We start from the raw sequence: 15640 nt of genomic DNA, 5'->3' as shown, positions 1-15640 counted from the left end.
TTATCTGAACCCAAAGATGGAGAAGCTCTATACGGTCAGCCAAAACAAGACCTGGAGCTGACTATGGCTCAGGTCATGAACTCCTTATTGCCAGATTCAGGCTTAAATTGAAGAAAGTAGAGAAAACCACTAGACCATTCAGGAATAACAAATCAAATCCCTTATGATTATACAGTGGAAATGAGAAAGATTCAAGGGATTAGATCTGATAGACAAGAGTGCCTGATGAACTATGGATGGAGATTCATGACATTGTACAGGAGACAGGGATTAAGACCATCCCCAAGAAAAAGAAATGCAAAAAGGCAAAATGGTTGTCTGAGGGGGCCTTACAAATAGCTGTGAAAAGAAGAGAAGCAAAAGGCAAAGGAGAAAGGAAAGATATACCCATTTGAATGCAGAGTTCCAAAGAATAGCAAGAAGAGACAAGAAAGCCTTCTTCAGCGATTAATGTAAAGAAATAGAGGAAAACAATGCAATGGGAAAGACTAGAGATCTCTTCCAGAGAAGGCAATGGCACCCGACTCCAGTACTCTTGCCTGGAAAATCCCATGGATGGAGGAGCCTGGTAGGCTCCAGTCCATGGGGTTGCTAAGAGTTGGGAACGACTAAGAGACTTCACTTTGTTTTTTGTTGTTGTTGTTGTTGTTGTTTGTTTGTTTGTTTTTTCTTCAATTTTATTTTATTTTTAAACTTTACATAATTGTATTAGTTTTGATTTTTCACTTTCATGCATTGGAGAAGGAAATGGCAACCCGCTCCAGTGTTCTTGCCTGGAGAATCCCAGGGATGGTGGAGCCTGGTGGGCTGCCGTCTATGGGGTTGCACAGAGTCGGACACGACTGAAGGGACCTAGCAGCAGCAGCAGCAGCAGAGATCTCTTCTAGAAAATTAGAGATACCAGGGAACTTTTCATGCAAAGATGGGCACAATAAAGGACAGAAATGGTATGGACCTAACAGAAGCAGAAGATATTAAGAAGAGGTGGCAAGAATACACAGAAGAACTGTACAAAAAAGATCTTAACAATCCAGATAATCACAGTGATATGATCACCCACTTTTAGCCAGACATCCTGGAATGTGAAGTCAAGTGGGTCTTAGGAAGCATCACTACAAACAAAGCTAGTGGAGGTGATGGAATTCCAGTTGAGCTATTTCAAATCCTGAAAGATCATGCTGTCAAAGTGCTGTACTCAATATGCCAGCAAGTTTGGAAAACTCAGCAGTAGCCACAGAACTTGAAAAGATCAGTTTTCACTCCAATCCCAAAGAAAGGCAATGCTAAAGAATGCTCAAACTACTGCACAATTGTACCATCTCACACAATAGTATAGCAATGCTCAAAATTTTCCAAGCCAGGCTTCAGCAATATGTGAACCATGAACTTCCAGATGTTCAAGCTTGATTTAGATAAGGCAGAGGAACCAGAGATCAAATTGCCAACATCTGTTGGATCATTGAAAAAGCAGGAGAGTTCCAGAAAAACATCTACTTCTGCTTTATTGACTATGCCAAAGCCTTTGACTGTGTGGATCACAACAAAATATGGGAAATTCTTAAGGAGTTAGGTATACCAGACCACCTGACCTCCCTCCTGTGAAATCTGTATGCAGGTCAGGAAGCAACAGTTAGAACTGGACATGGAACAACAGACTGCTTCCAAATAGGAAAAGGATTATGTCAGGGCTATATATTGTCACCCTGCTTATTTAACTTATATGCAGAGTACATCATGAGAAACGCTGGACTGGGAGAAGCACAAGCTGGAATCAAGATTGCTGGGAGAAATATCAATAACCTCACATATGTAGATGACACCACCCTTATGACAGAAAGTGAAGATAAACTAAAGATCCTCTTGATAAAAGTGAAAGAGGAGAGTGAAAAAGTTGGCTTAAAACTCAACATTCAGAAAACTAAGATCGTGGCATCCAGTCCAATCACTTCATGGCAAATAGATGGGAAAACAGTGGAAAAAGTGACAGACTTTATCTTTGGGGGCTCCAAAATCACTGCAGATGGTGACTTCAGCCATAAAATTAAAAGATGCTTGTCCCTTGGAAGAAAAGCTATGACCAACCTAGACAGCATATTAAAAAGTAGAGACCTTACTTTGCCAACAAAGGTCCATCTAATCAAAGCTATGGTTTTTCCAGTAGTCCTGTATGGATGTGAGAGTTGGAGTATAGAGAAAGCTGAGCGCCGAAGAACTGATGCTTTTGAACTGTGGTGTTGGAGAAGACTCTTGAGAGTTGCTTGGACTGCAAGGAGGTTCAACCAGTCCACCCTAAAGAAATCAGTCCTGAATATTCATTGGAAGGACTGATGCTGAAGCTGAAACTCCAATACTTTGGCCACCTGATGGGAACAAGTGACTCACTGGAAAAGACCCGGATGCTGGGAAAGATGGAAGGTGGAAAGAGAAGGTGATGACAGAGGATGAGATGGTTGGATGTCACCACCAAGTCAATGGACATGTGTTTGAGTATACCATGGAAGTTGGTGATGGACAGGGAGGCCCAGAATGCTGCAGTCATTGAGGTTGCAAATAGTCAGATATGACTGATCAACTGAACTGAACTGATTGTGGCAATAGTTACTTAGCTTCAACAAGAAGGGAACAATGAAAAATTTTTGTCAAAAGTACATAGTAAATGAATGTCCTTTTAAAATTTGAATTAGCAAATCCATTATAATTTTATCTTAGGCTATTTTTATTTATCTTAAAAAGATATGGGTTTCCCTGGTGGCTCAAATGGTAAAGAATCTTCCCGCAACGTGGGAGACCTGAGTTCAGTCCCTGGGTTGGGAAGATCCCCTGGAGAATGGAATGGCAACCCACTCTAGTATTATTGCATGGAGAATTCCATGGACAGAGGAACCTGGCAAGCTACAGTCACAAAAAAGTTGGACGCAACTGAGCTACTTTCACACTTCACACATACAAAAAAAAAAAAAAAAAGTGACATTGGTGTGAGTAGTTATAATGATAAATATAATAATAATAAACATAATCCCCCTTAGCTCCAGAAAACTTTGAACCTTCAAAAAACGTTTTGTGGGATAAAATTATGGTATTATACAGTGAGGACAGTGACAGACAACATCTGGTCCCAAGCTCTATGCAGTATCTGAACCTCCCTCTAGAAAACCCCTTATTAGAAATTATGCACCACATCTACCTCCAGAAAGAGAAAACTCAATTCTCCGGGTCTACCCACATATGAATATTTGACAGACAAAATTTTCTGAACCCTTTGTTATATTGAAGGAATACTTATTTCCCTGAATTTCACATTTGCTTCTGCTTCTGATGGAATCAAATTTCTAATAATGGATTCCAACAGTTTGTTGACATTCACCAGCTTGTGAAATCAATGGCTTTAAGCATCAGTTTCTTCTTCTGTATAATGGGCACAGTAGTGGCCTCTACCATGTCTAATGTGAGGGCTCAATGAGCTTTAGCACACAGTGCCCAGGAGGTAGAGGTTACAGCTTTTCTTACCCTCATCTTATGGGATGCCGACAGCTGACAGCAGTTATTTCCCCGTGACGATGTTAGGGTGACAGTCTGGTCCAGTGGGCACCACATCACAGCATATCCCACTCCATTGCCGGATTACATCCACCACCCAAGTTCATATTAAAACAGTCTCAGCTTTAATATTCTATTGATTATAGATTTCGGTTTGAAGATAGCATGAAGTTTCTGTTGGAAAATGGGAATCTTTCCTTTACTCTTAGATAACTTATTATGTTAAGACCTTCCACTAGTGAAATATCTGTGTTCAGTCTATCGCTTTTGTATGGCTCCAAATAAAGTATCTTAAGCTTTGATGCTTGAAATAAGAAAAAACAATTATTGTAGTGAGATTTAAATTTTTACTAAAATATATATATATATATAAAACTTTAGAGGTATACAACTTGAGTAGTTAGAATCTCACAAGTTTTTCATACTTGACTGCAATTTACTTATTTTGAATATGAAGTCTATATTGAATATGCCCTCAATCTCTTAAATATTTTTAATATGTATACTCATAAATTTTCCTTCATTCACAAAACACATTTCTTACTATATACATTATAAGACATATAAAACTATGAATCTTAAAGGGGAGTTAAATTTGAAATACAGTATGTAAGCTTTAATTTATTAACTGTAGTTAAAGATATTGGGTAGAAGTCTTTATTTCAGATCTTTGGTAATTTCAAGTTGCTGTGGCCTTTATATCAGAGGATCTGATTAGTCACTGTTTTTGTGATATAGTTGACAAAAAGATAATAGCAACAATAGGTGTCAGCGTTCCTGTTTCCTTATCGGGTTTTACTTGGATTGTTGGTATTGTTGTTAATCCATGTTCACAGAGCTTTGTTAAGGGATGTATTTGTTTTGTGAAGTATAGTAATTGAAACTAGATAATGATCCATCAACCTGTTTAACCACAGTGCCTGGCAGTGCGATGCAAGTAAATGTGAGTAAGAACCAAAGGATACTCTCTCCCAGATGTGGAACTCTCACCTCACCTTCTTTGGGTGATAAAACTTTCTGGTACATGAATTGAGTAAGTAGTGTCGGTCTGTACTGAAAAAGAACTGGGCTTTTTCTTTTTTAGTTAAGGATCAATGGCCAACAGGAATTGAGTATTTTCTTGCAGCACCAGTGAATCCTGTTTCTTAGGTTTGAGCTTGCTCTGGAGCTCTTGTGCTGCGTTACACAGGGATCTCTGCCTTACTGAGGTGAACAGCTTGGAGGCGTACTGTCTATGTACACACTCCCACATTTTGTAGGAAGAGAAATGCCCAGCCGAGAGTCTGCCTCATCATTTGAAGGGAGGCCACTTACACTGAGTGCGCACACATGCTAAGTAACTTCAGTCATGTCTGACTCTTTGTGACTTTCTGGACTGTGGTCCTTCAAGCTCCGCTGTCCATGGGATTCTCCAGGCAAGAGTACTGGAGTGGGTTGCTATGCCCACCTCCAGGGGATCTTCCCCATTGAGGGATCAAACCCATATGTCTTTTGTCTCCTGCACTGGTAGGCAGGTTCTTTACCTCTAATGCCACCTGGGAAGCCACTGAGGCTACATGTTAAAGAGTAGAGGCAGCAGACCCAGTGAAGGAGATACATATGCCATCAGATTTTAACAAGACAGGCCACTAGTTTAGACATTTCAACCTACAAGTAAACCTCCTAGAGATCAAAGTGACTTATGAAGACTATGTATATTGGCAAAAGGCACTGTATCGGCACTCTCATCTTTTATTTGGGGACACAACACTGCGTGGTGAGAAGCTAGAGAAAAATGAATGACTTGGGGAATGTCTCATGGTGTGGGACTTGTCCCAGAAACTCTACGAAGTGCCCCACTGAGGAGCAAGTTATAACATGTTAACTCAGTAGTAGCTGAGCAAAAACGAATGAGATTTCCCTGGGCACTGAGGTTCCAGATTGTTTCTCAAAGGGTCACATCAGTTATTGTCATTTGTTGTCATCTCTGAACCATGATTAATCAGGGCGATCCAAATTTCTACATGTCTATGTCACACACTTCTTTGCTTCCCCACCTGTTTTGTCCAGAGTGTTGACCAACAAGCCCCACTTGCTGTACCTCAGCAAAGTTTAAAGTAAGTGTCTTGCTATGGGCTGCAAAGGAACAGCGAAGGTGGCAGAACTAATGGCATATAAGCAACTGGCAAAAACAGTGATCTGGTAAAGGACAAGCTGCAAAGCACGCGAAAGGGAGACCTAAGTAAGTCTGTTCTCCTCAGTGGTGTGTAAAATGTAATAGCTGAAACCTATTTACATGTAAATGCTGAATCCTGTACCCACCAGAATCACAAACATGTAGACTGCTTTTTCGTTGGAAGAAACTGACAATTGTTGGGCAAAAACATCAGTGAAAATTAAAAACTGATGTATGAGGGAGAATAATGTGAGTTTATTCATTGATGTGAACGGAAGCCTCTTAGAATAGAACCTTTTTATTTTCAACTTTTTAAAACAAGAAAATCCCACATTATCCAGCAGATGTTGCCTGGAGAATTACTGTCCATCCCAGGCTTTTTGAGGTTTCTAGTCACTTAATACTCTTAACTAACTTACATCAAACATTTCCACAGATAAAATCCTTTCTAAGCCACCTAAATCCTTGTTGGAAAATGGAAGATTTATTAAAAAAAAAAAAAGATGTTATACTTTGCAGCCCCATAGATGTTGACTGTTGCCAACATGTATAACCAGAGCCCTCCACCACCACCCCACTGCCGAGGTGCGGATGACTGCAGGCTATGGGGAACCTTTGTGTCTTGCTTGGTGATTGTGATATATTCAGAATTAGCAGTGCCCCCCCTTTGTTGTTCAGTCACTTCAGTTGTGTCTGCCTCTTTTGACCCCATGAACTGTAGCCCGCCAGGCTCCTCTGTCCATGGATTTCTCCAGACAAGAATAGTGGAGTGGGTTGCTGTTCCCTTCTCCAGGGGATCTTCCTGACCCAGGGATTGAACCTGCATCTCCTGCTTAGCAGACAGACTCTCTACCACTGTGCCACCTGTGGTGCTCCCTTCAGTTCAGTTCAGTCCCTCAGTTCTGTTTGACTCTTTGCGACCCCATGAATCGCAGCACGCCAGGCCTCCCTGTCCATCACCAACTCCTGGAGTTCACTCAGACTCACGTCCATCGAGTCAGTGATGCCATCCAGCCATCTCATCCTCTGTCGTCCCCTTCTCCTCCTGCCCCCAATCCCTCCTGGCATCAGAGTCTTCTCCAATGAGTCAGCTCTTCACATGAGGTGGCCAAAGTACTGGCGTTTCAGCTTTAGCATCATTCCTTCCAAAGAAATCCCAGGGCTGATCTCCTTCAGAATGGACTGGTTGGATCTCCTTGCAGTCCAAGGGACTCTCAAGAGTCTTCTCCAACACCACAGTTCAAAAGCATAAATTCTTCGGTGCTCAGCTTTCTTCACAGTCCAACTCTCACATCCATACATGACCACTGGAAAAACCATAGCCTTGACTAGATGAACCTTTGTTGGCAAAGGAATGTCTCTGCTTTTCTATATGCTATCTAGGTTGGACATAACTTTCCTTCCAAGGAGTAAGCGTCTTTTAATTTCATGGCTGCAGTCACCATCTGTAGTGATTTTGGAGCCCAAAAAAATAAAGTCTGACACTGTTCCACTGTTTCCCCATCTATTTGCCATGAAGTGATGGGACCGGATGCCATGATCTTCGTTTTCTGAATGTTGAGTTTTAAGCCACTTTTTCACTCTCCTCTTTCACTTTCATCAAGAGGCTTTTTAGTTCCTCTTCACTTTCTGCCATAAGGGTGGTGTCATCTGCATATCTGAGGTTATTGATATTTCTCCCAGCAATCTTGATTCCAGCTTGTGCTTCTTCCAGCCCAGCATTTCTCATGATGTACTCTTCATATAAGTTAAATAAGCAGGGTGACAATATACAGCCTTGACGTACTCCTTTCCCTATTTGGAACCAGTTTGTTGTTCCATGTCCAGTTCTAACTGTTGCTTCCAGACCTGCATACAAATTTCTCAAGAGGCAGGTCAGGTGGTCTGGTATTCCCATCTCTTTCAGAATTTTTCACAGTTTATTGTGATCCACATAGTCATAGGCTTTGGCATTGTCAATATACAGAAATAGATGTTTTTCTGGAACTCGCTTGCTTTTTCGATGGTCCAGTGGATGTTGGCAATTTGGTTTCTGGTTCCTCTGCCTTTTCTAAAACCAGCTTGAACAACTGGAAGTTCATGGTTCACGTATTTCTGAAGCCTGGCTTAGAGAATTTTGAGCATTACTTTACTAGCGTGTGAGATGAGTGCAATTGTGAGGTAGTTTGAGCATTCTTTGGCATTGCCTTTCTTTGAGATTGAAAGAGAAGTGAAAAGCGAAGGAGAAAAGGAAAGATATAAGCATGTGAATGCAGAGTTCCAAAGAATAGCAAGAAGAGATAAGAAAGCCTTCCTCAGTGATCAATGCAAAGAAATAGGAAAACAACAGAATGGGAAAGACTAGAGATCTCTTCAAGAAAATTAGAGATACCAAGGGAACATTTCATGTAAAGATGTGCACAATAAAGGACAGAAATGGTATGGACCTAACAGAAGCAGAAGATATTAGGAAGAGGTGGCAAGAACACACAGAAGAGGCATTTGCTTGCGTTTTCTCGGCGGCGGAGGGTGGAGTCTGTGTTGGCGGCTAAAGAAGCCGCTTGCCTGAGAGATTAAAAAAAAAAAAAAAAAGAATACACAGAAGAACTGTGCAAAAAAGATCTTCACAACCCAGATAATCACGATGGTGTGATCACTGACCTAGAGCCAGACATCCTGGAATGAGAAGTCAAGTGGGCCTTAGAAAGCATCACTACGAACAAAGCTAGTGGAGGTGATGGAATTCCAGTTGAGCTATTTCAAATCCTGAAAGATGATGCTGTGAAAGTGCTGCACTCAATTTGCCAGCAAATTTGGAAAACTCAGCAGTGGCCACAGGACTGGAAAAAAGGTGCCCCCTTAAGATGCTACAACTGTACTTCTCAATGATAAAACTTATTTTCAGGACTTTTGTAGATCTTGTTGGACTGAATCTGGTTGTTGCACTGAAATAGCAAAGGAATGGTGAAAATAGTTCTCCAAGTTTTTTCAGGATGGGAAATAAGAATCAGAATTATCAGAGTTGATATGAAAGCTGATGTACTTGCAACCTAGGGGAAATTTTATTTCAACCACACTGAGTTTGGTTATTGATCCCAACTCCTGCAGTAGGCAGTGGGACAGATTGTAACTGACCATGGGCTGGTAGCAGGAAGAGGCTGAGGATAAACACTGGACAATAGGTGAGTAGATTAATTATAGTGAAAACCAGCATGTCAAATTTAGTGAGACTCTGCATCTTAGTCTTAAGAACGTGTCCTATTATTTAGAAATGACAGAAATACTGTCCCCTGCAGGGAGATGAACACAGAGCTGTGGCTCAGGATCAGCAGTGATATCTCCTTCAGCTTATATTTTATAGGAAAGATAATGGAGAGTCTTGGATATTAGTGAATTTCCCAGAGCAAAACATATACTTCAATAAATGAGATTTGAAGCATTTCACTTTTTCCTTTCCTTTCACAGCTTTTGAGAAAGTTTAAAATTAAAAATGGAAAGGGTGTAGAAAGCAGCCTGTTAGTTCATTCAGTAACTATCGAACATACAGTATGGACCAGCCACTGTTCTAATTTTCCGAGCCTAATTTCTTCTTATATGTAAATATAAATCATCTTGCATAGTTTTAATATGTACTGAAGTTTCTGGGAACATAGCTACCATACAAAATATGGTGGCTTGCTTTGTTTTGTTCTTAAGTTTTCCAGGAGTTGCTCACCATTTCTCAAAATCAGATTGGAGACGGCAGTGCTGTTCATGGCCTTTCCATCATCAGCACAGCATATCTGGCTTGGTCTGCATCTATGCTCCTGCTCACATGAGTCTACCTGGGTATCTAATTGTTCTAGCACTATTTGGTGAAAAGACAACCCTCTCTCCACTGAATTTCCTTTGCAACTTCATTGGAAAGCAATTGTTCCTGAATATGTGGACTTCTGTTTCTTCTGTTCATCTATTTAATACTTGTGTCAAACTCAATTGTTAACTAATATAGCTTAAAACTACGTAGGATAAGGTTTCCATGTTTTTAACTTTCTAAAGATTATTTCAACTATTTTTATCATTTGCATTCCTATATGAATTTCAGAATCACCATATTGATTTCTTTAAAAAAACACTCAAATTTTGGTCTAGATTGTGTTGAAGCTATAAATCTATCTAGGAAGAATTGTCATTTTAGCAACATTGAATCTTTCAGCCCATGAACAAAGCATATTTCTTCATGATTTGGATATTTAAGATTGCTCTAGCAATGATTTATAGTTTTCTGATCTTGTACATCTTTTATTAGAATTGTCCCAAAGTACTTTATATTTTTGATACTGTTTTAAATGATTTTCAGTTTCTCGTTATTCAATGTATGGAAATAGAATTGATTTTTGTATAATGATCTTGTATCCTACAACCTTACTCAGTGCATTTGTGAGTTGTTTTTTTGTAGAGTCGATCAGATTTTCTGTGTTAATGACCATGTTGTCCAAGAATAATAGTGACTAGAACTTTCAATACAATGTTGACTCAAAGTCTTTAGACATTCTATTTTCTTGCTAACCTCAGGGGAGAAAGTATTTATTTACCATTAAGTATGAAGCTAGCTATTGATTTTTGCTTATATCTATCTCAGGTTGAAAAAATCTCCTTCTGTTTCTAATTTGCCAAGAATGTTATCAGGTATCGTCTTGTCAAACGTGTTTTTTCTGTCTGCTGAGATGACATCACTTTTTTTACTTTGTTAATATTGTGAACTTCCTTGAGATTCGAATGTTAGGCCAACCTTGCATCCCATGGCACCTACTCAATTATTGACTCTAGAGGTTTGTGAGACAGAAGAGAAAAAGCCCCCATCATATATACGAGACATGTATCAGTGGAGCTGGAAGGTGAGCATATACACTTATAAAAAAACTGGAAGCTATAGGAGAGTATGCTGAAACAGGCAGTATCAGAAGACATGGAGAAGCATAAGGGCAGTGGGTGGCAGGGCCTACGGGTGACCACTGAGGAACAATATGGGCTATATTAGGAACAAAAAGGTTCAGGGCATTACAGGGATGAAAATACGGTATTTAGTTGTTTGGAAGCCTTGCATCAGGGGCATTGTCTAAAAATGCATGACACGAGGCTCTGAGGGTCCAGGAACCAAAATAAATCATCTTTTATCAGGTGTCAGTTGCAGCAACTGCTGTATCTACAATGCTTGAGAGCTGAGTGTTCTGAACAGACACTGTAGTCTCCCTGTGGGCAGGTTCGTAGGATGGAGCAGGTCCCAGAGACTGTGGTTTCCGCCATGACCCAGGCTAGAGAAGGCCACATGCAAAGGACTACATACGAAGCCTGATATGATAGCTGTTGAATCTGAACTCCTGTTCCTGTGTCATTTTAGTAAGATCAAAAAAAAAAATTTTTTTATCAGCATAGAAATTTTGAATTCAAAATATGATTTAGGATAACATTATAATTATTTAAAGCACATATCACTGGCTCTGAAACAGTTCTAAATAAGTCATTCTTCTGAAGTCAAAAAATATGTAGTAAGAATGTACAAGGAAGCAAAAATATTTTTTTAAAAAGTTTGCTAAGTATTGGGAGTTGTTACAAGGGCACCCCGAAATAATGTAACAGAGTCCAAATTACATAACATGCAAAGCAAGGAGTTCTGTTACTTACTTACTCGTGGAAAATAAACCATAACCTCAGAATGCAAGATCACCACCCCTGGGTTAACAGGACAAACTTTCTGAGGGACGCAGGGAGTAATTCACTGTACTTCACCTTTCCCTAACTCATTTTCTCATACCAATTTATTTTCCTTCTCTGAGGAAGGTCATTGTCAACATAACCTCCAAACAAGCCTTTCTCCCTTAGCTCTGCTATCCACCCCTGAACCTTAACATCTGGGGATCTGCACTTTCATTCCCAACTGAAGTTAATTTTGCTGTATCCAACTGAATCTGAAGATAGAAATTTACATTGCAAAATATAAAGATCTTTTTGAATCATTATATTTTAGAATTCTCTGCCATGTCTTTCTTCCATTGTTAACACTGCATAGCTATATGATCAATAATATACTTATCTGCACTTATATCTAAATATATAATTTAAGTTACACCTGAGGAATTACTATGTTAGACCTAAGTAAACAGAACTAGCTTAACTTCCAGTTTGGTCACAGCCTGGTCTTTCGCATATAAAGGTAAGTAGACAAAGAGAAGAATAAGCACTGAGTTTGATCCATTTCAGAGTTAAATGCCATGTTCAGATGGAACACAACTGGAGCAAGAACACTACAGCTCCCCAACAGGCCAAACCTCCAGGGCTACCAGATCATTGGGGATTTCCTGACTTCATCAAAGTGCAGGTGACCCCCCAAACTGCAATCAGTATGCTAGTACCTTTTAGATCAGTCACTAGTTATTGTTTAAACTAATTAGTTATTGCTTAGAAACTATACAAACTTATCAAGTGGAGTATCACAGAAATCTGTAATTTGTGTGTATTCAGGCTGACAGGTCAGCAGGAAATCTTGGACAAGTCTGTGCTGAAGGCTGTCCTCTGCATATGGGGCTAGAGGCAGGTGCAACAGCTCGGCTCAAGGTAAGGGGAACTCCATAGTGCTATGTGCTCTAGAACTCCCTGTGTTATGTTCTCTATGGAACCTAAATATTAGTAGTCAGTGACTCCCTGAAGACCTTCCTCTTTACTAGTTAATTGCTAAATTAAGTAAAAATTTTGACTTCAGCATTTGAAATTCTCTTGGTGAGAACAGTTAATGGCTTCCTCTTCTAAACCCTGCAAGGTAAATTCTCCTTACCAAAATTCTCACAAGCTGCAAAATCTATAGTCATAGAGCACATGGGAAGGACATTAAAATTCTCAGCCAACCACTTTAGGCTGGGTCTCATAAGTTGTTTTAAAATATACTTTCAAACCTTTGGTTCTCTGAAATACTGTTTAGTGAAATTAATTTTGAGAATATTACAATTTTCCAGGGATAAGAACCTAAGAAAATGGTTGTACTTACTTAAAACTCTCTTATGACATTTATGTAGAAAACTTTGCATTGCATGCACAAACACGCATGCACACACACAGAGCTAGAGGACAAACCTCTAGGGTACAGTCCAGCTGTAGAGCCACTTTTGTAAATTTTAAATAAAACAAAAGTCTTAAACACTCACCTGTGGATAAAAATTCTGGAAAAACCACACTACGTTTGTTCTTAACTTTATAATTTTGGTTCTTCTCAACATTGTCAAGGGCACATTATTGGTTACCTACGGCTGTGTAACATACCACCCGAAACAGCGTATCTTTTCAAAGTAACTGCTGTTTATTACCTCTGACAGTTTTGTGGTTAGTCTGAGGCAGTTCTACTACTAGACTTGTGTCGGCTCAACCATGTGACCACAGATGGATGCTGGGTTGGCTAGGGGTAGAGTTCATTTCTGACACTTGGTTCTCTCTGCCTGTTATTATTTTGTCTTAATTTTTATTTTGTATTAGAATAGAGTTGACCCACAATTTTATGTTAGCTTCAGGTGTATAGCAATGTGATTTAGTTATATTCTTTCTCAGGTTCTTTTCCCATATAGACTATCGCAGGTCACTGAGTTACCTGTATTATACAGTAGGCCCTTGTTGATTATTTATTTTATATATATTAGTGTGGATATGTTAATACCAAACTCCTAACTTATCCTTACCCATAACCTTCCCCCTTTGGCAACCAGAAGTTTCAAGGTCTACCACTATTTCTGTTTTGTAAATAAGTTAATTTGTATCATTTTTTTTTTTTTTGGCACAAACCATACAACTTGCAGGATCTTAGGGATTCAATGAGGGATTGAACTCAGGCCCTCGGCAGTAAAAGTGGAAGTCCAGACCACCAGACAGTTTTCCAGTTGATCAACATTTTTAGATTTCATGTGTAAGTGACATCATAAGAAATTTGCTTTCTCTGTCTTACTTCTAGTTAGTATGATAATGTCTAGGTCCATCCATGTTGCAAATGGCATTTTTTATTCTTTTTTAAGGCTGAGTAATATTTCATTGTATAAATGTACCACCTTTTCTTTATCCATTCATCTGTTGATGGACATTTAGGTTGTTTCTGTGTCCTGGTTATTGAAAATAGCACTGCTGGAGGTGCATGTGTCTTTGAATTATGGTTTTCTCAGGGTATTTTCCCAGTAGTGGGATTTCTGGGTGATATGGTAGCTCTATCTTTAGTTTTTTAAGGAACCTCCATACTGTTCTCCATAGTGGCTCTACCAATTTACACTCCCACCAACAATGTAGGAGGGTTCTTTTTCTCCATACCCTCTCCAAGTAGATTGTGCTTCAATCAGAGAGATGTGCCATATGAGGAGATGCTCAACCCCACTAATAATAGAGAAATGCATATCAAAACTACACACCAGTCAGATGGCCAAAGTCTACAGTTGTAAAAATGAATGAAATAACTCCATCTGCAGCAACATGGATGGACCTGGACATTCTACCAAGTGAAGTAGGTTAGACAGACAAATATCATATGATATTGTTTATATGCAGATCTTAAAACATGATACAAATGGAACTTATTTACAAAACAGAAACAGATTCACAAAGAGGATGAACTTATACTAACCCGGGAGGAAGGGTGGGAGGGAGAGATAGATAGTGAGTTTGGACTAACATGTACACACCACTGTATTTAAAACAGATAACCAACAAGCACCTACTGTACAGCACATGAAACTCTGCTCAATACTCTTTAATAAGCTAACTAGGAAAATAATTTGAAATAGATACATGTATATGTATAACTGAATTACTTTGCTATATACCTAATACAACACGGTTAATCAGCTATACTCCAACATAAACTAAAAAAAAAGGGGGGCAATTTGATTAAAAAAACAGTCTACAAGAGACCCACTTTAGTGCAAGGGAGACACACAGATTGAAAGTGACAGGAGGGACAGAAAAAGATATTGCATGCAAACAAAAATGACAAGAAAGTGGGGATTGCAATTCTTGGAATCAGATAAGCAGACTTCAAAACAAAGGACATAGAGAAATTTAGAGGAGACTGTAAATGATGAAAGGATCAATACAAGAGGAGTTTACATTCATCAACACAGGTGCCTCTAATACTGGAGCACCCAAATACATAAAGCGAGAAATTTACAGGAATACTGTAACAGTAGAGACTTTGACACCACAGTCACATCAATGGACAGGTCTTCTAGACAGCAAAGTAACAAGGCAACAGAGACCCTAAATAATACAACAGAACAATTAAACTTAATTGATATTTTCAGGACATTACATCCCAGAATGCACAAGAGTCAGAAATAAACCTGACTAAGGATGTGAAAGACTTAAACGCTGAGAAGTATAAAACATTAGTAAAGGAAACTGAAGATGATTCAACAAAATGTAAGATATCCCATGCTCTTGGAATTGGTAGAATATTGTTAATATGGCCATACTACCCAAAGCAATTACAGATTTAACGTTCCTTATCAAGTTACCCGTAATATTTTTCACAGAACTAGAACAAATAATCCTAAAATTTATATGGAATCACCCAGTTTTTGCTACTTGACATTATAGCAGAGCTCCGTTTTGCTGTCACTCATGGCATTTAATATATGAACAATATAATAGAGTCGTTCCCCTTTGAACACTTTGGTGCTATTATCTCATTAGTGGAGAGGCAGGTAGTTCAATTACAAACCCAAAATCATTGATTGTGCGTTAAAAGAAGATTAAATGTAGTTTAAGCAAAACAAAAAAACACCTAATAATCCAGGAATTAAAAATTTTATTTTTATGCTTGGGTTAAAAGAACAGGTCATTTCTAGAAGTATGTATGCTAAATTGACATAATACTTAAGAATTTTCAAAACATTCCTAAATGAAATGCTTCTATCACCATAATTACATCAGTGATACACAATTTAAAACTTGTCTGACTTGCCT

This window comes from Bos taurus, chromosome 6 (genome assembly GCF_002263795.3).
Source record: "Bos taurus isolate L1 Dominette 01449 registration number 42190680 breed Hereford chromosome 6, ARS-UCD2.0, whole genome shotgun sequence".
Taxonomy (NCBI): domain Eukaryota; kingdom Metazoa; phylum Chordata; class Mammalia; order Artiodactyla; family Bovidae; genus Bos; species Bos taurus.
The sequence above is the reverse complement of the archived record's forward strand: the minus strand, read 5'-3'. Positions refer to the sequence as shown.